Source organism: Rhinolophus sinicus, linkage group LG06, assembly GCF_036562045.2.
Source record: "Rhinolophus sinicus isolate RSC01 linkage group LG06, ASM3656204v1, whole genome shotgun sequence".
Taxonomy (NCBI): domain Eukaryota; kingdom Metazoa; phylum Chordata; class Mammalia; order Chiroptera; family Rhinolophidae; genus Rhinolophus; species Rhinolophus sinicus.
In genome coordinates, this window is record NC_133756.1 from 30724196 (window position 1) to 30748726 (window position 24531).

The 24531-nt window shown below is 37.7% G+C and overlaps 1 long non-coding RNA gene across 1 annotated transcript in view; it reads right to left on the reverse strand.

The window, feature by feature from the left end:
- LOC141572376 (uncharacterized) overlaps window positions 1-24531 on the reverse strand; it is a 112332-nt gene that overhangs the window by 79139 nt on the left and 8662 nt on the right. The window contains exon 2 of the long non-coding RNA XR_012497738.1: window positions 17796-17855. This is a non-coding gene — a long non-coding RNA (uncharacterized LOC141572376). The remainder of the gene's footprint in view (window positions 1-17795; window positions 17856-24531) is intronic.

The following is a 24531-nucleotide window of genomic DNA, read 5'->3' on the forward strand; positions in this document are numbered from 1 at the left end:
TCTGACTCCATCACTTCCTAGGAATATTTTGACTAGTAGTTATTAAAGGACTATGTGCCACCCAACACTCAGGCCCACAGAAGTTTACATGGGAACAAAACAGGCTTGGAGCACAACTGAAGTAATTTGTTTCTGTGTCCCTTCCCTGCCTTTCCAATGCCTCTCTTCCCTCTAGATTCCTCAGCATACCACTATTAGAAACACCAGTCTAGCTTCTCATTAGCCATCAGCTCACCAATCTGTCTCTCCTCACCCCACTCTTAAATCCCTTCCAAAATACTAGGGTAGAAGGTTATTTGTGAACTTCCAAAAATCATTTTTTGAGCAACTATTATGTGCTAGGCACTTTGAATACTTAATTGTATTTAGTCTTCCCCATAAATCAGCAGATTAGGTGTTGGTAATCCTCAGGTGCAAAAACTACTGCATCTCTAATGCCAAGCACTCTCTCTAGGAAACAGTAAGAACTCAAACATGTTTATTGAATGAATGAATGAATGAATGAATGAATGAATGAATGAATGTCACCCTGACTGAGGTTACAGAGCTAGTAACTAGAAGAGGTGAGATTCAACCCTAAGACTGACTCCATGGCTTTTAATGCTCTTTCCTTTACACCAGCAAACTTTTTCTGTAAAGGGCCAGATAGTAAATATTTTGGCTTTAAGGGCCACACAGCCTCTATTGCAGCTGGTCAACTCTGCCATTGTAGAACAAAAGCAACCCTAGACAACACATAAACTCATGAATGTGACTGTGTTCCAAGAAAACTTCACGCACGGAGACTGAAATTTGAATTTTATATAATTTTCACGTTACGAAGTGTTATTCTTCTTTTGATTTTTTTCCCCAACCATTTAAAAATGTAAAAACCATTCTTACCTTATGGGCTCTACAAAAATGGACCGTGGACTGAACTTGGCTCACAGACCAGTTTGCCAACCGCTGTTCTACACCGAGCTGCCTCCCAAGCTCCTTACTCTTACGTCCTCCCCCAACCAACTGGAATGAACGGAATTCCCGGTGGTAGAATTTCAAGCCTGACCAGTTCAATAGGATCAGATATTGCAACTGCTTCTAAAGCGGTGCCATGCAGGCAATGGCCAACCTCTCCAAAAGCATGTGGAAAGCCATGAACTTCTCAGTGCCCAGGATACATTATGTCGTTCCTCTAACCAGAGCTCTGCACACTGACTTTCAAAAGAGTTCTAGATTATTTCAGGAGAAAGTCAGGTGCTAAATAATAAAGTTGGTCCATTCCAAGAGGGCAATTATCTAATCTGTTAATGAAAGAGCAGTCACATATCATAGCCAACTCTCATCTGGTACATTCATTACATGCAAAATTAAGATAAGTGAAACTTGCTTTATCTCCTTATTAAGTCAGAAAAATGACTACATATATTTTCCAGATAACGGGCTGTTTAGAAGACGAACCTCTTTGATATTTTATAAATGTAGTTTTCATTTTCTTTTTACCAAGGAAATTCAGGATAACTTGCCTAACTGTAAATCACAGTAACTAGTTGTTTTTTCTCTCTCCAAATGAGACATTGCCTGACATCTAACATGAGGCAAGATCTGAGAAAAGTTTCCACAAATTGGTAAAATTCTTTCTACATGAATATGTAATGTAATCTTCTTATTAAACAAGAATAGATAATTTCTCCCAAAATGAATGCAATAAAGGGGCATAGAAAGAATAAATAATTCTAACACTGTTCTTTAATTCTGCTTGTAATTTTCCAAATTCCAGACTGATGGCAACATAGTGGGCCTATTCTATTACACACTATTTCAAAATGTTCATGCTCGTTGAGGAAGTCCACAGGGATCGTGGTTACTAAAAAGCCCAAAAATGCAATAAATTTGTATCATTTTATAGCGAAAGAAAAAGTCATTATTTTGTCATATTTGCCTATATTATTTATGCCTGCATTCAACAAACGTTTATGGAACACTAACTATAGGCCAGGCATTGGGAATCCTATAAAATGTAGTCTTTGTCCTCAAGAAACTTACACATAGGAAGAAGAAGATGATGATGATGATGATGTTATGTGAAGCATATACTTACTGACAATGGATCTGGCACTGTGCTAAATTATCTACTTACATAATCTCATTTAATGCACCCCCCTCCCCAAGAAAAAACCTTATGAGACAGATGTTATTATAATTCCCACTTTACAGATTAAAAAACTGAGGCTTAGATAAGTTCACTAACTAGCCCATGGTTGTATAGCTAGTATGTAGGTAGATCAGGGATATGAATCCCAGAAGACAAACTCTAGAGCCTACTAACCTAGAAGTTGTACATAATTACCCATAATACAATTTTGAAAGTGGTGCATGTTCTAGGAGAGGGGCAGATAAAATACCCCAAAAGTTAAAGAAGGGAGAGGTAACTTTTGGCTAAGACAATCAAGGGAAACCCCATGGAGTTGAGATAGATGAAGTTTTTGAAATGGGAAGTAGAGAGGAAAGAAGTTCTAGGCAGAGGAAGCAGCATGAGCAATGGCAAAAAAATGGGACATAGGACAATGTTTAAGGAAAAGCAGGTAGGTCCAGTTTGGTGCCACCTCTACATTAATGGGAGAAGCAGGAGACAAAGTAAAAAGATAAGTGAGGGTCTACTCAGAGGCCATTACAAATAGATATTTATCTGATGCTTTGTAGTGTACAAGATCCTATGAGATAGCTATTACCTTCACTTTACAAAAGATACGATTGAGGTTCTGAATGCCAAAGTTCCCAGCCCAGGGTCATACAGCCAACAAGTTTTAGATCTCATTAATGTATTCAAAAAAACATTCATTAGCACAGGTACTACGCCAGGTTCTAAGACAACCATGAGCCAGACACAGCATCACCAGTCCAGGTAGGAAAGACAACCTCTATTACAATCAAATATGGTGTGTGCTCCAGGGGAAGAAGTGCAAGGTGCTCTGTGAGCCCAACAGCCCAGGGACCACCTGGAAGGAAGGCCTCAAGAATAAAGTGTCATTTAAGCCCAGGTCGGAAAGATGCTCGAGAGTTAGCTTGATACTGGGGATGGGGTAGTGGAGGGCATACAGGAGAGAGAAATAGTCCAAGGAAAGCATCCTACATGTGTGTGAAGGCCCAGAGGAGACAGAAAACATGACATCTTCCAGACAGTGAAGAGTTGAAAGTAAGGGTCAAGAAAACAGAAGCTGGAGAGGATGGTAGAGACCAGACTCTGAGGACAGAGGGGCAGCCATTAAAGGTTTTTCAGCAAGAGGTGGGGGGTCAGAGGGGTGACATGGTTAGATTTAGGTATCAAAGGGACAGTAAATCTGTAAAAGAGAGCTAGGATTAGATAGGATAGGATGGAAGCCAGTCTGAAGGTGTTTGGAACTCAAACCCAAGACTATTTGATCCAAAGATTGTAGTCTCATCACTTTTATCTCTTCTTTCTTGGAAAGCATAGAGTTGGTGAATGACATCAACAGATCTATGCATTGGAAAGACTAGCCTGGAGCTGCATGGAGGAGGCAACAATGACTCATTCAGTCCTTTTTTAATTATTATTCAGTAAATATTTGTGGAGTGTCTATTATGTGCTAGGCATTAGGTGGTAGTTTTAGGCCTGGAGATTGGAAGGATGGTGTGTCATTAGCAGAGCTGTAAACAAATGTTTAAAGTCCCTTGTCTCATATTCCTTTAACACCCAATGTGAAAGCCCTCATCCAAAAAGCTTTCTTTCCCCGTCTCTGCCCTTCCAATGTGATGTAAAATTTTCCTGAGCATAGCCACAGAGCCCTGCTGCTATGATTTCAGAATCCTTCACTAACTGCTGCATGCGTGTCTTCTCTCAAGTGTTCCTTATGACTTTCACCTGCATTGTTTTCAAGTTCAGGGGTGCCTAATGAAGTTCTGGACACACAACAAATGTTCAGCCAGCAGTGCTGAGTGATTGTGTGAATGAATGCATAAATGAATGAATGAATGAATGAACAGACAGGATTACCTGAGGACAATCTTTGAATGTTTGCTGTTATGTTATATTTTATCGTGTTGGGTTCCGTTCTCCTCATCATTCTTTGAAGACACGAGTACATAGATTTTAACTTACAAAATTTAAAAAATCACCACTGTGCATACCATAATATCATCCGCCAGTCATTATAAATTCTTGCTTCTTTTCAGAGGCATTGAAGGCCTGATGATTTTGAACACCATGGAAGTCACGTTGTAAAAGTGTAAGTAATTCAAGAGAGAATTGGTATCATTGATATTTATAAAAAAAGAACGCTACTGTATATAAAACATACTTTGGATTGCTGATAAACACCTATTTCCTACAGGAAAAAGGGAACATGCATTAAACACTTTATATGGGCCAATAAATGTGCTAGGAGTTGCATTTGCATTATTTCATTTTTAAGTTTCACAGTAAAGCGGTAGAATATATGCAGGCATTTCTACTGCTCGAATTTTTACTTGTCTACTGGATATAATTTGATTGAGCAGGGAACATGTTTTGTATCATATGGACGTCAGTTGGTCGTTTCCCAATTGTAATAGGGAATTAGCACCTCACCTTTCAAAGGCTGGTATCCCAGGAACAGAACACCATTCAGCAGCTTTGTTTGTGCAGCTGGTTTAACTTACTTGCCCCTATGTTCTCTTGTTAACTGCTTGTCCTAATGAGTTATGCTGCTGTTTAAGGCCTAGAAACCTATTGCTTTTGATCTGGTTTTATGCTTTGTTCATAATTTGGTGACTTTTAGGTTAGTTTCTTTTCTGTTTTGATCCCCCAATTCAAGATTCTTACCTTACAATACCAAAATGTACTTGTATTCGTTTCCTAGAGTTGCCATAAGAAATTCAATAAATTACCACAAAAATGGTAGCTTAAAACAACAAAAATTAATTTTCCCACAGTTCTGGAGACAAGTAGTCCAAAATGAAAGCATTGGCAGAATTGGTTCCTCCTAGAAGCTCTGAGGGAAAATCATGTCATGCCTCTCTCACAGCTCCCGGTGGCCATCAGGAATCCTTGGTGTTCCCTGCATGTTGATGTACCACTCCAACCTCTACCTCTACCTTCGCGTGGCTTTCTACTCTGTGTGTGTATGTTTTTTCCTCTTCTGCCTCTTACAGAACCATCTGTCATTGGAATTACATCCCATCCAGTTCATCCAGGATTTCATCTCCAGATCATTAACTCAATTACATCTGCAAGAACCCCTTTTCCAAATAGGGTCACAGTCACAGGTTCTGGGTGGACAGATCTTTGGGGACAGGCGGGGGGGTGTCATCATTCACTATATAATACTTACAGCTATTCTTTTTTTTTTTCAAATCTTTAAATACTTTTTATTTATTTATTTTATTTAAATTTATTGGGGTGACAATTGTTAGTAAAATTACATAGATTTCAGGTGTACAATTCTGTATTACATCATCTATAAATCCCATTGTGTGTTCACCATCCAGCGTCAGTTCTCCTTCCATCACCATATATTTGATCCCCTTTCCCGTCATCTCCCACCCCCCACCCCCCTTACCCTCTGGTTCTTTTTTTTTTTTAACACAAACTTTAATATTGAAAATCCCACAAGGAAAAATAAAATAATTGTTACTAAAAGTCTAAAATTCTCTGGCTCCTAAGCCCATTTTTTATTTCCTCCACTAGAACAATGGTTTTATAATGAAATTTTCATTAAAAATAAACATCTCAAATAAATGAATAAGTAACCCAAACTTTCTTAGGATTTTAACTAGTTGTATAAATGAGTGAATATCTATAAAGCACTCAAAATATCTGACACATAGAATGCATTATACAAGTTAGATAAATAATAAAATTAACAGTGTGTTAAAGAAGGGCAGATTGTATAATTGTCCCATTTTACAGATGAAGTAACAAGAAGCCCAGTGAAGTTCAGTTACCACTGTGTTTCCCTGAAAATAAGACCTAGCCGGACAATCAGCTCTAATGCATCTTTTGGAGCAAAAATTAATATAAGACCCAGTATTATATTATATTATATTATATTATATTATATTATATTATAATTACATAGATCGGGTCTTATAGTAAAATAAGACTGGGTCTTATATTAATTTTTGCTCCAAAAGACACATTAAAGCTGATTGTCTGGTTAAGTCTTATTTTCAGGGAAACACGGTAGCCACAACTGTGAGAGGCCATGATTGAAACTCACATTGCCTGACTCCAAAGCCCATGTTCTTCCACTGCACCAGGGTGTCCTCTGGGGAGCTGGCAGGAAGCAGCCTGAAGGTTATCATGGCTCTGTCCACAGCAACCCTGAATCTTGGTCAGGGTTGGTCCACCAGAGAAGGAAAAGTCACCAGGGAAAGTTCTGGGGCCAAGTAAGACCATGAGACTGGTCTGAAACTTGCTGAGATATAAGCGATATGAGAGTCTAAGAGAAGAATATAAGCAAACTTGGGAGCTGGTAGAATAAAAAAGGGATTAGATGCAAAATAGAGAATGAGGTGAGTCATTGGGCCACTGAGTGCTCCAGGCTGTCCTGTAGCTGAGGCCTCAAAGGGCCAGGCCTCCCTGCAGGACATACTTGACAACATATCCTTCATAAAGGCTGAGTGAAGAGACATCCCAACCACGTCTGAGATACAGAAAGGTGCTATTTCTCACTAGCCCCACAATACAGCACACAAGAATGAAAGAACAGGAGAGAAGGAAATCAGATTGCTTTAGAAAGAAATGCAAAAGGTAGACAGACCCCTGAAGCATATACCATCTAGGCAAAAGAAGGCTATCAGTGCATTATTGTTCATAAAGATCTGCTTTGGGGCCGGCCCAGCGGCTCAAGTGGTTGGAGCGCCATGTTCCTAACACAGAGGTTGCTGGTTCGATTCCCACATTGGGCCAGTGAGCTGTGCCCTCTACAGCTAAGATTGTGAACAACAGCTCTCCCTGGAGCTGGGCGGGCGACCGACAGCCCGCAACAGCTTGAACTGGAGTGGGAGGGGGAGGTGGAAGAAAAGAGGAAAAAATGATCTGCTCTCTTCTACTTTTCTAAATTTTCCAAATTTCCTAGGCACAACATACTCTCATTTTATAATAGAAAAACAAACACTATTTCAAAGGCACTCTACTTAAAAAATGAACATGCTTTGTAGGCCACACACACTGGTAGGAACTCAAAGTGTATCAGCTGAGAACTAACAGAGGTCAAAGAGAAAATGTACAAAACATGTAGAAACATCAAGATAAATAATAATAGGAATAGAGAGTCCATGGCATTTTAGTGAGGTGACTCTAACTGTTATGTTAACTTTCATTAGGAGAAGGAGAATATTAAATGGAATGATGATGGAGAGGAGCAGCTAAATGAATACTTTGAATCAGTATTTATTGGAGAAGACAATGGGGAAATTCCTGTTTCAAGGAGACATTTTATGGCAAAGCAGAGAATGGCCTTGACAGAGAACCTTTGGTCTCTGAGGAGAAAAGTATGGAGCAACTTGAGGTACTCTGTGCAGTAAATCACCACGACCAGATGGTGTTCATCCATGGGTTCTGAATGAGATAAAGTGGGAAATCATGAGTTCAGTGACAAGGATATATAATAGATGCTTAAAAACAGTCAATGTCCCTGAAGACTGTGAAGTCATTAATATGGTGTCACATATGTATGGTGTGTGTGTGTGTGTGTGTGTATGCACGTGTACATGTGTGCATGTGTACATGCCCCTTGTATGTTCTGGGGTCTTTGAGAGGGATAGAGGGAAATTTTCTTGTTTTCAAGAACCAAGACAGATTCTTGATGAAACAAAGGACGGAGGATATTTAGGGAGTTGAAAGAGCATCAAAAGATGCAAGGCCAAATTTTAATAACAGTTAATAACATTAATAACATTTAAGCAGTTATTTTCCAGGTAGTTGGAGAGCTGCTGGGGATATAAAGATAAACAGACATGTCCTCTGTCTAATGGGTAGGCTTACAGCCTCGCAATTTCAGTTATTTTCACGGTCCTACTACTGGCTTTGGATGGCAATTGACAATGTAGTATTTTCAAACACTACCAGAGGCTACAAGAAACATCTGTTGTTGTTGTTTTTCTTCCTTACAAAATCATGAAGTTTCAGGTTGTTTGGCAAAAGCTGGGGGGCCTGAAAAGCAGGGATAGACTTTCATCTCCATCTCACAGGAGCCAATTTTTATATCCTAAAAATCATCTAGTAATAATAATAATAATGGAGTAGCTAAAAAGTATTGCGCCAAGATCTCAGTTCTTTACGTAAATCATCTCATTCCCCTAACAGTTAATAAGTAATAGACCTAGAATTTTAATCTTTGTAGCCCAACTCCAAAGTTCATGCTTTAAGCCATTACTCTACTCTAACTCTACATGTTTTATTTATAAAAAATAATAAAAAGTTTCACAAAACAACTCTTGCCCTTGTTATATGTGATTGTTTCATGAAAAGAATGATGATGCCAAATCATCAAATTGATTTCATGGCCTACCAATGGGGCAGAGCCTACAGTTTCTTTAGAAAAAATAAGAGTGAATAAATAAATAACCACACTCTCTTTGACTTTGAGGAATTCTAATGCTAAATGAAAGCTCTGGTATTACATCTGGTATTACATCTCAATACATTGATAAAGGTGAATCAGATCACTTTTAAATTGTCGTGAACCATTTTAAGATGCGCTTAACATGTGTGCAGGCATATTTCTTCCACTCACTCTCTCATGTTTTTCCCCAAGTACAATTTTGAATCAAGTCCTCTGGCTGTTTTCATTGGGAAAGAGCCCCAAGCGTTAAAAGTTATTACTTATATTGATCTGAAATCTGACCACCTAAAACATCTACCCACTGAATCTAGTCAGACCCCTTGGGGACACACAGAATATTCAAATAATTCTTCTACTCAACATCCCTCAAATATTCGGAATGCATTCATGTTCCTCTTGGATGCTTTCCTCTTCAGAATGAACATTTCTAGAACCTTCAACCATGTGTGAATAAAAACAGAAAATCCAACCCAAACTGGCGTAAGCAAAAAGAGGCTTCATTATCTCATATAGTAGAAAAGGCTAAGAATTGTTCTAACTTCTGGCATGGTGATCTGGGGCCAAAGTAATGCCACCAGGATAGACTTTTTATCTCTCAGCATTGCCGCTTCCGTGGTGGTTTCCAGGCCCCCTTGTAATATGGCTGAATCAGCCCCAGGTCTTATATCTTCTCACAAATAAAGTACAGCATGAAAAATGAGTTTCTTTCCCAGAAGTTTCTAGAAAAATTCTTTTCCATTTCACTAGCTCTGATTGGGCCACATGCTCAATCTTCCAGCTATTACTGTGGCCGGTGGCACTGAATGTTTTGCTTAGCCAAGCTTAAGGCACGTGTCTACCTCTGGAGATGTGTGGACTGAGAGAGTAGAGGGGTGGTCTTCAACAGAGAGATTTTGGGGGTAGAGTATTTGTTAAGTAGAAGCTGGGTAGTAAAAAGACAACTGCTGTCCATTAGACACTGTTGCTCCTATTTTATAATTCCAAACCACTTCATCCAAGTGACCTAACAAACACCAAAACAAAACATACCGCTTAGCTTTAGAACGTCTCACACGTTGTAGAGAGGATTGGGGCTGGGTCAGAATGCCACAGTTATGTTTACCGGTACACCAAGGGGATGTCCCAGTGGAATAGTCACCCCTACTTATTCCTCAAGTGTCACCTCCTCTGTGTAGCTTTTCCTGTGTCCTTCAGGCACAAGGAGTCACTCCCTTCACAGAGCTCCTATTGTTACTTTCACTACATTGCAGTTATTTGTGTTGTAACCTTATGCTCCTCCTGACTGTGAGTTCCTTGAAGATAGGGATTTTTTTTATATACATTTCTGTATCCTCACATGCAGAACAATGCCTGATAAAGGAAACATACAATGCCTGCTATTTAAATGAGTTATTCTGAGACGGTGGAAGAGGCTACCGCATATTGACTCTATGAGCATGAGACCAACCTGAATTTTTTCAGTGTGTGGGTTTCAGTATTCACACCCATAAAATCACTGGGGGGAAAAAAGTTTCAGATTCCCTGACACATTGGGGCATGGGTAGTAACAAACAAAAAAAAGTTAGTTCTTATTTATAGTTCTAAAGCTGAGCATTAGGCACAGACAGTCCAGCACGGCTGGGAATTGTCAGAAAGACAGACTAGAAATTGCAAACAGTGATTACAGATTTAGACAGCTAAGTCACACACACACACACACACACACACACACACACACACACACACACAAATCTCACAAATATTAGAGATTGCAATTAATGAAAACTCAATCACTTACAGAATTAGTAGGAACTGAGCTAAGGACTAATTCTATTTACTCTGCTTTTTCAGACTGTCAGGGGTGCTGGGAAAGGGAAGAAGGGTAGGAATAAGTCTGCAGAAAACTGGCCTTGATGATGGCCAATACCAGATCCGATTTCCTAGCTTCAGTTGAGGTTGGAAGGAGAGACTCAACAGTAGGTATTTACTAAGCACCCTGTGCCAGGTACTGAGGCTATAATCATGAATGGTACAAATACAGTTCCCCATCACTAGACTCACCTGCTATTGGCCAGAGCTGCAAGAATTACTTTGTCCTGTCTCACATATGGAAGACTGAGGCAATATTTTTAAAAATGCCTTAAGCTCCTCAGATAAAAATTATACAAATGAAGACACAGTTAGCTGAGCAAACTGTTGTGTTTATTAACCTTTCAAAGCACCAATGTTATGCTAGCAGGATGCAAATATCAATGTCATTCCTTTGCCTCAAACAGGGAGTCAGGCCAGAGAAGCAAACGTGAAAACAGAAGCTATCCTTAAACAAGACCCATGCCCAGAGCAATGTTCCCATATGCCCTCTGCTCACCCGCCAGGCGGAATGCATCAGAACCGTGCCCCTTGCCACACTTCCTGTGCCACCCATCGCAGGCAGTGGGTGTAGTTGCAGGGATATGAGATAGCAAAGAAGGATGCTGATGCTCTCTCTGCCTCTTAAAGACAATCGTTATTCCTGGAATGACAATTTGTAAGCTCAACCTAATTACGGCCAAATTGATTAAGAGATGCATAATCTAAGGATTAGCATTCAGGCAAAGGCTGCTTAATTTAGCCACCAAGGACTCTGGAGGAAACAGCTGTGTTGTTCAGGAAGTAGTTTGGAATAAAAGAGCAATTTTTGCCAGTAAAAATCCAGCTTCAGTAAATTATTTAGCATCAGCTCTATCTTATTTGAACTCCCAAGCTTAAAACTTCCTGGGATCAAATATTCCAAAGACACTGTTTCTGTGTCTGTGAGGAAGGCACGGCTTTGCAGACATCAGAGATGCTGTTGGGCTCCACCCCTTCCTGACAAAGGAGCTACCGGAATTCTCCCAGCCTCGGAGATCCTATCCACCAAATACCGATGATAAGCAATACCGTACAGGGTTGCTGTTAGGAATAAATGAGCAACCACACATAACATTTCCATCACAGTACTTGGGGACTCAGAGGTTTTAAATCAATGTTGTTTCCGTTCCCTCTTTCCTGTCTTCTAGAACTTTCTATAAACTTTTTAAAGCTATGTTTTGTAGCTACTAAACTGTTTAAGGTAAGTCAATGAATAAAGTAGTCTTCTTAGAAAAGGAATTTTTCTTTTATTATGTTTAATAACATATGATGACCTTTACCAAAGAATGATGGTGAGAAAAAAACAAAAGCAAGGTGAAGTCATTCTTTTATAGTAAGTCAATGAGGGGGAAGGAGGAAGATGGGGCAACCAAAAATTTGGGGTATCTACTACCATGTTTCCCCCAAAATAAGACGAGGTCTTATATTAATTTTTGCTCCAAAAGATGCATTAGGGCTTATGTTCAGGGGATGTCCTCCTGAAAAATCATGCTAGGGCTTATTTTCTGGTTAGGTCTTATTTTTGGTGAACTATAGTATGTGATAGACACTTATTTGGTATATTGTGTAATGCAGGGTCTCTGGTACCGCTCCCCGCATAAGAATGCAAGAAAACGTGAGGCCAACAATGAACACCAACGGAGCCATGGATGGGGGGTTCATACCACTATATTCTCGCTGGCGGCTGGGCTGGAGATATAGGAAGCAGGAGCCACACAACGCTCAATCCACCGTCTGCTTCTCTGCCAACCAACCCCACAACCAACCTAGCCACGGCAGTTATATTAGTGGCTAATGGCTAACCGGTAACAGCCGGTCACAGTGGATGACCATCTGATTACAGCTGATGGCCATCTACTTACTACCTGAGCCAGCACCTTTCTATGTGAGGCCGAGAGCCTGGAAACTACTCTCTGGGGCTCCGCCCCCACATCATGCTAGGGCTTATTTTCTGGTTAGGTCTTATTTTCGGTGAAATATAGTATGTGATAGACACTTATTTGGTATATTGTGTAATGCAGGGTCTCTGGTACCGCTCCCCGCATAAGAACGCAAGAAAACGTGAGGCCAACAATGAACACCAACGGAGCCATGGATGGGGGGTTCATACCACTATATTCTCGCTGGCGGCTGGGCTGGAGATATAGGAAGCAGGAGCCACACAACGCTCAATCCACCGTCTGCTTCTCTGCCAACCAACCCCACAACCAACCTAGCCACGGCAGTTATATTAGTGGCTAATGGCTAACCGGTAACAGCCGGTCACAGTGGATGACCCAGTCACAGTGGATGACCATCTGATTACAGCTGATGGCCATCTACTTACTACCTGAGCCAGCACCTTTCCACGTGAGGCCGAGAGCCTGGCAACTGCTCTCTGGGACTCTGTCCCCACAATTACATACATTACTTCATTTAATAAATATAGCATCATCTTGGTACTTCCATGACATCTCATTTCTCCTCACTAGCTGTGTGACCTTGGGCTAGTTACTTAACCTTTCTGTGCTTTAGTTTCAACATCTTAAAAGGAGAAAAATAATAGCACTTACTTCATAGCATGTAAAACTCTTTGAACAGAGCCTGGCACATGGTAAGTACTCAATAAATGTCGGTTGTTGTCAACACAATGAGAATGAGAGTAACAATAATAATTAAACGCCCTTAACATCAATTGTGGCACATAGTAGATGCTCAATAAATGCTGTTATCACTTAGATAATAAAAATATGATTTTAACAAGTATTCTCTTTCATCAAGTTTATCCCATGTAGGCGCTGCCTCTACATCAAGCAGAAATATGTGAACATCCATTCTGACTTTATTTTATAGAAATCATCCAATTATAAGATAAATTTCTTGCCCCCTTTATACTAAATTTCTTTTGGAGCCCATATTGAGTTGGATAAATGCTCGATATCAGGCTATTAGGTAGAACTTCCAAGGATAACAATTCCTTGGTTCCCTCTCTGCTCTTATCTCCATTTACTGTCATAAAACACCAAGTCACTGCCTAACACCTCAGGAGGGGGTGACGAGATGGGGATGTCTTCTCTTTATTTCTCACAACTCCAGTCCTCTCTGTCCCCTTCCTACCTTTCCAGTTCTTTACCTACCACTCCTTTCAGTGCACACTAAGATTTAGAAAACAAACAATTTGAAAACGTCTACCTTCTCATCTTGCCTTCTCTCAGGTTCACTAACTTTGCTTTGGCTTCTCTCTGTACCTGAACCAATCTACTCCAGCCCATAAGAGACACTCAGTACATGTTTACTGTTTGAATGCAGGACTTTAATCTGCAAAACAATATGTGTACCAAGGAAACTATGCAGTTCAGATGTGGGCTCACTGCAAATATTTACTCTCTAATCACTTCTGCTTGTAGCTTTAATTAGAGAAGAATAGATGTCTCTTAAACAATTTTTAATACATGACAGCAAGAATAGTTCAAGGTTACCATGTAAATAAATACAAAAGCAACAAATCTCACGGCATTGATAATGTGAAAGGAATAGACTTGTCTAGATACTTAGAATAACATTGAAGATGGAAAGCCTTGATTCAAAATGGAGTTTTACAGTATTCTATAAGTACCTCATCCAACAATCAAGATACTCACACTCCCAGGTGCTGTGAGTAACGCAAAATATAAGTTAGATCTGTTCTTTGCCCTCGGCAGGCTTATAATGCAGTTGTATTAGATTGGTGCAAAAGTAATTGCAGTTTAAAAGGTTAAAAAAAAAAATTTGCAAAAACTGCAATTACTGTTGCACCTAATAGAAGGAAAAGATACCTAAGAGGGTTCAGAGTATTTCAATGCTAAACTGCTCGTACTGAGAAAGCACCTCTGTAATTCTGAGAAATGAATGATTAGTTTGAGCTAGATTTTACAAGTACATAATAAAAAGTTGGAGTTCTTAAAGTACAAAAATACTATAAAATTCACTTTCACCAAGTTAATAACTTCCCCCCAAATTTATAATTTTATACATATTTCATGCAGGCTGTAGAATAATTTAGCTATGCTATGCTATACCCTATATTCTTATGAATACTATTAAGAAATACATATTCACATGCGCTACAAAACTGTAACTCAACATTTCAACACCTATGGCTTTAAAAACATTACAGAATTTTAGAGAGGATTCTAATCATTTCTGAACTCAAACAGAGCCAAATTCTTCTATTTCCTTTTCTAAGAAGTGAAGAAACACCTAAAACATTAAAAACACGATAAATGTTTCAGTTCTTTAGATTATTCACCTAGTCTGGATTACCCAGCTTTCCTTCTTTCTAATGGATTTCTGCCTGACCTCTGGCCTGTACATGTAAAGCCTTAGAAGCATTCTTGGCATGTGATAAGTGTTCAATATCTATTACTGCCATTGCTGCTGCTGCTATTACCACTATGACTATCACTATTATTATCACTATTACTATTACTATTACTATTACTATCACTATTACTATCACTATTACTATCACTATTACTATACTACTGCAGCTTCTGCTGCCGCTCCTATTACTGTTACTTCTATTACTATTACTACCATTATTAGTACAGTTAAAGTTTGCCCTCTTTGTTACACCTTCCTCTCCCTTCCCCCATTCAAAACAAATTGTTTACTACACTTATTTCTTGAATTTGTACCTCTATTTTACTAGTTATATGATCTTGGACAAGTTGTTAAACTTTCTAAAACTCATTTTCCTCACTTGTAAAATGGAAATAATAGTAGTATATGTAATACTAAGAATGGTTGTAAAGATTAAGCAAGATTATGCATAGTAAATGCTTCATGTAATGTCTAGACCAGTAATCCCCAAACTTTTTGGTTTCAGGACCCTTTTATTGCCTTAAAAATTTCTTAGAACTCCAAAGAGCTTTTGTGTATGTGGGTTGTATCTATAAATATTTAGGATATTCAAAGTGAAAACTGAGAATTTTCTGTTTATTAATTCATTTAAAAACATTGTAACATGTTACGTGAATTACATGTTAACATAAATAATACAATCAGCTCTAATGCATCTTTTGGAGCAAAAATTAATATGATATGATATAATATAATATAATAAAATATAGTATAATAGTGTAATACTGGGTATAATATAATATAATATAATATAATATAATATAATATAATATGATATAATATAATATAATACCAGGTCTTATACTAATTTTTGCCCCAAAAGACGCATTAGAGCTGATTGCCCAGTTAGGTCTTATTTTTGGGGAAACATGGTATATTTTATGGGGGGGGACTATATTTGCCCCCAAAATAGTGACAGGAATGACATTGTTTTCCATTTATATCTTTAACATTTGGCTTTAATGTCTATTGCTGTATGTTGTTTTGATTTAAGTATACAGAGAAAATCTGGCCTCACACTGACATGTAGTCGGAAAAGAGAGAAGTATTTTAATAGTCTTTTCAGATAACTGTGGATATTTTTCTCTGATACGGTACCAGCTTGACAAGTAGTAGTTAGGTTAGTTGAGATGTGGAATCTGAAATGATATCAATAAACTTTTCATACTCTGTTGCATTAAAATACACTGGTCTATCTTGCACTTCGAATGGATCTTTTATTCACATATGATTTTATAACATCATGCACTGGTCATTTGCAAAGTATTGGTTCACTGACTTATGCAGATCTCCATAACATTGACACATTTCATTACACAATATGAAAAAAATCACAGTCATTAATAGTACCACAATCTCACTGGAAAGTCTTTAGTTTTGGGGAAGCTGACAAGCTCACAATGTCAGACACAAATCTTCCAAAATTCTAATTTTCACATGAAAGTTCAAATTTTATCATTGGCAACAAATATTGTCAGTTGTTTTTCCTTGAAGTGACAGGCTCACTTCATTCATTTTTGAGAAAATGTCTGCCAAATACCCATTTCTGAATAAATGTAGTTTGTCTGTCAGTTGTTCTTTCAAGTAAAAATGGTGTTCCATGAAAAAAAGTGGCTCCTCACTCACACAAGACAACCATCATGCTTTGGCGTGCATTAGCGTACTTTAGATTTATTTCCCATTTTGTCACATAGGACACTGAATAAGTGTGTACTGAAGGGTCTAGATTTAATAAAATAATTTCTATTGCTTCATCAAGTCATTCAAACTGAAACTGGCATTGTTTTTCCATGGCAATGACATGTTGGTGGCAGATTTTACTTTGATTCATATTAAGACACCAACAGTTTTACCCACCATTGCTTTTATATCATGAATGACAACACAGTTAAAAAAGCAAATAATGTCTTAGTATTATTATGAAAATTGTTTTGACCTTGTAGACCTCCTGAAAAATCTTGGGGATCTCAAGGAACCATCAACTACACTTTGAGAACTATTTCTCTACAGCACAGTACATGCTTTATAACTGTTAACTATTGTCATGATTACCTACAAGGACTATATTTTTCTAATTAAAACTCTTGATTATCATATCTCACATGATCTGCCCATGAGTAGGTGCAGAAACGAAGACATACCCACCCACATTATTTTTGTTCTTTTTTCATTTTACTTCATACCATAGTTAGATATATACCCAACCACCAGATATTAAAGCCCCAAGGAAAGCAGTAAAATTTTACCTAAGCCAGTATTTCAGCACCAGCACAGTGCATTATACCGAGCAGGTGCTCCATGAATACTTGTTAAACCAATGATAACTGAACAAATGAATAAACTCAAAGGAGTCCATTCTAGGCTTCTCTGCAACTCTGGAAGGACAGAGGTTGAAGTGGTAGGCAGTTTAGTTTTGTTTGCTTTTAAGGTAGGCATTTCAACTATAGCACCCTTGCTTAGAAAATTAAATTTGTGTGATAATCAGCCAAGGTTACCTTTTATGGGGAAATAACAGTGACTATTTTCCTTATTAAGTAGATAACATATGCTAATTGTAGAAAATGCAGAAAGAAAGAAAGAAAGGAAGGGAGGGAGGGAGGGAGGGAGGGAGGGAGGGAGGAAGAGGGACAGAAAGAAAAGAAATTACTGGGAATTCCACCATCTAGAAATAACCTTTATTTAAATTTTGGTATCTTTTCTTTTTCCTGTTCAGATACATAATTTTTTACCTCCTGTTTTGTTACGTCCTTTTTTCATCTAACACTGTGTAATGAATGTCATTCTATTCATTATATATCCTTCTCTAATGTAACTTTTAATATGTACATATCATATATTATTTGGATGTGCTTCAGAAATAATTGATTAAGTGGGATATGTGAATTTTACTCTTTTCTTGTGTTACACCTATCCCATCTCATTATGAGCCAGAAAAACCATTAATTAGCAGTAACATAGAATGAAGCAGTAAGCAAACTCAAAGGATCCACTGTGCATTTTTACCTTTCTGTCATTGTCACAAGCACCAGGGCAACGAATAATACACCCATAGCAGAAACAGTCCTGAAAACAAGAAAGAAATGAACATTTAGAACACCCACAAATAAGATAGTTTAAGATGTATCTAGAGAGAAATAAGCCTGGATCATGTAGCCAAGAAGAAAGAATTTCTCTCTTGGGAAGCTGCATAGGAAAAGTGCTCAGTGATAGGATGTGTGGTAAACTGTTCAGATGGTCCATTGAAAAGTCAACTCAGAAGCTGCATGAAATGAATGGGCAGAAACATAAAGAATATAATAAGTACAAGCTAAGTATAAAGAACTCTTACTGCATTGCTAAAAGAGACATTTAGGTGGAGGTTAAGAGCACCCCATTCTAAATTCTGTTTTAGTTCTTTGAAAGATACATCTCAATCTTGAACTTTCTCCTTAACCTCAAAGATAGTCAGTATAGTCAGTTGAGTATAAAAGAAACATCAAACTAAGAAGAACACTACCAAACAGAGAAAGTCAATAGGCAACAGAGTGAGATTGTAAATAAGAGGGAGAAGGAATGGAACTGGATGTCCTTAAAAAAAACAACTATATACATATATATAGTCAGTCAGTCTCTCTGTCTCTGTATATATATGTATATATACTTATATATGTGTATACTTATATATAAGTATATACTTATATATGTGTATATATATAATGCTTTTTTAATTTATAAAATATTCTATATTCTATATTCTAATTTATATAATAAATCAGAAGTCTCGGAACAGTAAGTACTTTCTGATTTTTAGTAAGGTTGAAGAGGTCATTTCTTTGTTTAACATGGTTCAGTGGCTTAGCTAAGATTCAGAGTTCCAAGGTCTATTTTCTCAGCTTTTTCAATAATGTATGTAAAAAATTCTAACCCTCTCAGACCAGCATCCTACATCCTTTATTTACACTCCCCTGCTCCATTTTTCCTCCAAGATCACTTATCCAACTAAATCTGTCCACTCCATCTAAGCCAATCTCTCTACAAATCCTTACACACATCTTGCTAAATTCTGCCTCCAAGTATTGCCCATGTAACTCCTCAGGACGCTTGCCGTCTTTCTACCATTAGTCCCTTCAACCCAGATAAAAATAAACGTGCCTACTCCCACTAAATGTTGCCTAAATAATCCCACTCATTTTGATCATTCATATATCAGTCATTTTAAAGACCACAGCTTACTCATATTATCATTGCCATATTTCTCTCAAATTGTTTTATTGAGGCCTTCTTTATTCCTTGACTGGATGGTAAGTTTCTTTTCTTTTCTTTTAATTATTTGGTTTTTCAGTTACACTTGACATTCAGTATTATTTCATATTAGTTTCAGGTGAACAGCGTAGTGGTTAGACAGTTATATAATTTATGCAGTGATTCCCCCCGATTAGCCTAGTACCTACCTGGCACTATACGTAGTTGTTGTAACATTATTGACTATATTCTATATACTGTACTTTACATCCCCGTGACTATTTTGTAACTGCCAATTTGTATTTCTTAATGCCTTCACCTATTTCACCCAGCTCCTCAACCCCCCTCCCCTCTGGCAACCATCAGTTTGTTCTCTGTATCTGAGTCTGTTTCTGTTTTGTTTGCTAATTTATTTCGTTCTTTAGATTCTACATATAAGTGAGATCATATGGTATTTGTCTTTCTCAGTCTGACTTATTTCACTTAGCATAATACCCTCTAGGTCCATCCATGTTGTTGCAGATTGTAAGTTTCTTGAGGGCATGCACCAGTTTCTAATATTTTTTTATCTCAAGAATATGGAAGATTGAAAGAAGAAGGAAGGGGGAAGAAAGGAAAAGAGGAAATAGAGAAGGGGTGAGAAAAGAAAAAAAGAGAAACAGAAGATAAATCTGTGAGATTTTATTTTCTAATATACAGAACGAAAATAATGACATGGAATTGCTTTGTAAAGTACTATTGAAACAAGTAAATCTCATTCTCATGAGCACTTAATCTAAGATTGCAATCTGATCTCTGTTCCATGCTCTATTTTTTCTAATTTTACCTTTTCTGATTGCTATTTCTAATAAGTGATTTTAAATCCAATGACCACTCTATTTAAAATTGCAACCCAGCCCATCTCCCTTACTCTGCTTAATTTTTTTATATACTTTTTTGTATCAGCTCTTAGCATACTAAATCATTTACTTTATATATATACATACATATAAAATATATATAATTATATATTATATATAATATATATGAATGATTTTTTTCTCTGTATACATATATATTACTCTGTATACATATTTTCTCTGTATACATATATATTACATATATATATGTATCTCCCCATCCCCACCCAACTCCAAGTAGCTCCTCGATGGCAGGGAGTTTTGTTCTCATCATCTGTTTTGTTCTCTGATGTAACTTCAGTCTCTGAAGCCGTATGTGACACAGAGTAGGTGCTCAGTAAACTCACTGAATGAACAAAGTTTTCTGCAAATGTCATATATAGGCTCTGGAATTTTCACAAATACCCACAACAGAGTCACAGGGATCACTGGAGATATTGTTCCCTCATTAATGCTGCATATCAGCATTATCAACCACCTAAAAGATAGCTGAGGTAGACCCCAACTAGATTAAACACCATGAAAAACTGATGTTATCAAAAGTCAAGCAGAACTTTACAGAGGACATGGCAAGTGTGGACCTCACCACCGGCCTCCTGTGGGGCTAGGTGCTAACCAAATGAGATGGTGATAAGGGGTGACAGGTGGCCACTCTGGCTCAGAGACCTTACCTACCCCCTCCCCACTCAGGGTGAAAACCACAAAGTGCCTATAAAAGGGGACTTAGTGTCTCAGGAAATCTCTTCAGGCGAGTCTCAGATTTCTACTCCAGCTGGCTGACTCGGTGTAGAAACTCTGCTGCCAAACCAGTTGTCATCCCTTGTCCTGTCTCTTCTGAGGACGCATCTGATTCAGTAGGCCCCTTTTCCACAAACTAATTGTCTTTGGGTCCCTTCTGGCTCCACCACAGTCCCTTGCTTATCTAGGAGAGAGGTTTATATAGCTTTTAAAAGGCACTACTTGCAGACAACCGCCTTCAGAAAGTCTGGAAAACACAGTCTTGCCACAATCTCAGTAATTCTTCCCAGGGTACCCAGAGCAGTGGAGTCAGCAAATATGGGTTCAAATGCTGGTTTTACACCTCCTAGTTGATTGGCCTAGGAAAAAAACTTGCCTCTCTGGACCTAAGTTTCCTATTATTCAAAATAGGCAAACCTCCTTCTCCAAGTTATTGTGCACCCAGGCCCCTTTCCCCATCTCTAGAGCTAGACAAATTTCACTTGAGCTTAAAATGTTGGCTCTGTGTCCTATACACTAGCTCAATCTCAAAAAGCTAGTAATACTCATATGATGTATTGACAAGTCGCAAGGAAAATATCTTCATTACACCTGGAAAACCTGGGCTTTGGAATCAGATAGTCTTGAATTCATTGGTGCAGCCACTTTTTAAGCTTTTTCCATGACCATGGTTAAGTTACTTTTCCACATCTATATAACAACTATGTAATAAATATTCACAAACTTGTAAGGATCAAAATAGATAATGTACATAAAGTGCTTGGCGTAGCCTATATACTTTTGGTGCTTAAGGGCTAATATCTATTACTATTAATACTAGATATGGTCTAATATATTCTCTACTGAGACTAGTACTGAGATGAAAGAGACCTGGGCTATTTTCCTTGAAGGCTTTGTCTAGGTCTTTTTCCCCCCAGTAATACAGTATATAGTAGGTGTTCAATTTTTGTTGTGTGAGAAAATGAATGAATGATTGAACAATAAAATAATAAAAAGAACACTACAAAGGGAATCAGGAATCTTAGATGCTTAATTTATGTCTACAACTAATTAAATAACTGAAGACCTATAGATATTAGATCACTTCAAAGTCCCTTCCTACTTCTAAGTTCAAAAAGTCCCTTTTGGCTCTGACACTGTTTGATTCTGACATTACTTTAAAAGGTGCAAAATAAACATGAGGAGATAAAGGAAACTCTTAATCTGTCTCTGAGACCAGTTGCTATGGACTGAATTATGTCCCCCCAAAATTCATATGTTGAAGCCCTAACCCCCAGTGTGACTATATTTAGAGATAGGGCTTTTACAAAAGTAATTAAGGTTAAATGAGGTCATAAGGGTAGGACCCTAATCCAATAGGTTAGTGTCCTTTTAAGAAGAGAAACCAGAGAGCTTGCTGTCTCCACCACGTGAGGACACAAGGAGAAGGCAGCCATCTACAAGCCAGAAGAGAGCTCTCAGCAAAAATCAAATTCACCAGCACCTTGATCTTGGACTTCCCAGCCACCAAAACTGAGAGAAAATAAATTTGTGTTGTTTAAGCCACCCCGTCTGTGGTATATTTTTACAGCAGCCTGAGCTAAGACACTTGCTATAGGCCATATTCATTAGAAATATCCAACTGTACATTCAGAGTTCTCTATGAATATCATTTTTAATCTCCACACTGCTCTCCATTCCAAACCCCTATAAATTTTATACCCGGATGCTCCTTAAATGAAATTACTGTATCACAACAGCAAATTGATAATTCTAATAAACCACTCATTGGGTTGACTTTATAAACTTTATAGAACTGTGCTTCAGAACGTTAACTATCAGTTTGAAACATTGGTATCCTTTTCTCTCTTGTTTACTTGACATTTATTGAGAAAATCTCATGTTTGTTAATAAACTACTCAAGGCAAAATCCCTAAGATGCTGAAGTAAATTTGCTCACCAGTTTATCCTAACAAATTGAGTGTGTCATAGCTGGAAGAATGAGAAACTCCCCTTAATTTGATGAAGAAAAACAATGGCTTTTGACAAACTCAAAGAACAGCTAGGGTAGGGCATGGTTTCCTTGTGGAGAAGAAATTCCTACATAACTAGGTCTTACCTGGGACATATTTATACATTCTCATACATTGCTCAATATAGTAGCTTCTAGCCACATGTGGCTACAGAGCACTGGAAATGTGGTTAGTCCAAATTGAGATGTGCTGTAAGTAAAATATCAAATTAACAATTTTACTGCTCATTATATGTTAAAATAATATTTTAGATATATTAAGATCAATAACATATTATTAAAATTAATTTTACCTTTTTTTACTTTTTAAATGTGGCTACTAGAAAATGTAAATTTACATATGCAGATAACATTATATTTCTAATGGACAGTGCTGTTCTAATTAATTCCTGTCACATCTGAAAGTCTAGTTAGGTAAAGAAAAGTATAAGGCAGGGACTAAATAAGACCAACAGGTATTTCTTATTTTGTGCATATAATTCAAACAAGTTTTAATTAACTAGCAATATTTAAACACTGGCAGGTTTCAAATCAAAATTCAGGCTTCTGGCTGCTTTTGAAAAGTCAGAAGATTTAGACACACTAAACCTACATCCCAGGATGGCAACAGCCCACTGAAATTGATTAGCAGCCTCTCCCTTTGAACAAGGCCTGAGCTCTCCAGTCCGTCCTCATCCCTAACGGGCCTATTCCACCTTTTCTGCCTGGTCCTTGTAGGTATTTCAATTTTGATGTTTGGCTATAGAGAAAAGTTCAAACATGGAACGGAGTGGAAGAGAAAGCATATGCTTTGGGCTTATGCAGATCTCAGTTTGAATTACAGTTTTCCCATTTAAATGGCCATATGACTTTAGATGAGTTACTCAATTTCTCTGAAATTTGATTTTCTTATCAGTAAAATGGGAATAATAATAATAATAATAACTATATCGTGGAAATTAATAATTAAATAAAATATATTCAGGAGTTGCATCACAGTGGTTGCTTAATGGATGATATTATTACTTCCCTCCTTTGGCTGACTCAATCTTTACTTGGAAATTGTGGGTATGGATACTAGAGGTGTACTAGATTCTAAGTGATTTTCACAGTGCCAAGAATTCACAAAAGTACAGAAGCTCTATACCTGAGTGCAAAGATCTTGGGAAAGGGGAGATCCTTCAACATTATTTTTAGGGGCACATGATGGTTAAAGCACTTTTATTAACTGAGGTTGCAATTTTATTTGTCTATTAGAAATGAAGACTTCAGATGTTTAACTTCTATGCAAGCTTTCCAAGTCACACTGAACCCCAATAATGGTAGATTTTTATTTCAATTTGTGCCATATTGCATCTTTGTTTTACATCCCCAGCAGCTCATGTAAATTGTGAAACCAAAGTTTTCACACCTATAGATACTATAATTTAGTATAACCAAGAGTTAAGGATAAAAGACAAAATGAAAAGAATGCAAAAATGAGAGAGCAAAGATCAAAGAAAAAAATTTCCTGTATCACAGAATCTAGGACACAAACCAGAATGATTTGTTCTGTACACTTGCCCCTCTTGGCATAAAATTTTTATCTCATTTGAAGACCAATTTGTTCAATAATAGCCATTGACTAGACTCAAATGCCTGCCCTTCCCAGTTCTTACATCATGATTCATATACTCTCCCAGCTCTTTTTGACTGCCTACGATATCTTGTGACAAATTATTCCTCAGTGTACTGTCTGGGTTACCTTTTCAAATGTTTCCATGGTTCACAGATAAGTTATCTGATGTATACTGTACTGTCTCTCCAACAGTAAATCTAGTCATTGAGGGGCTCCTCCCAAAATTCTATTGTACTCTGCAAGTAGGCCACCCAAAATAGAAATCCACCTAGA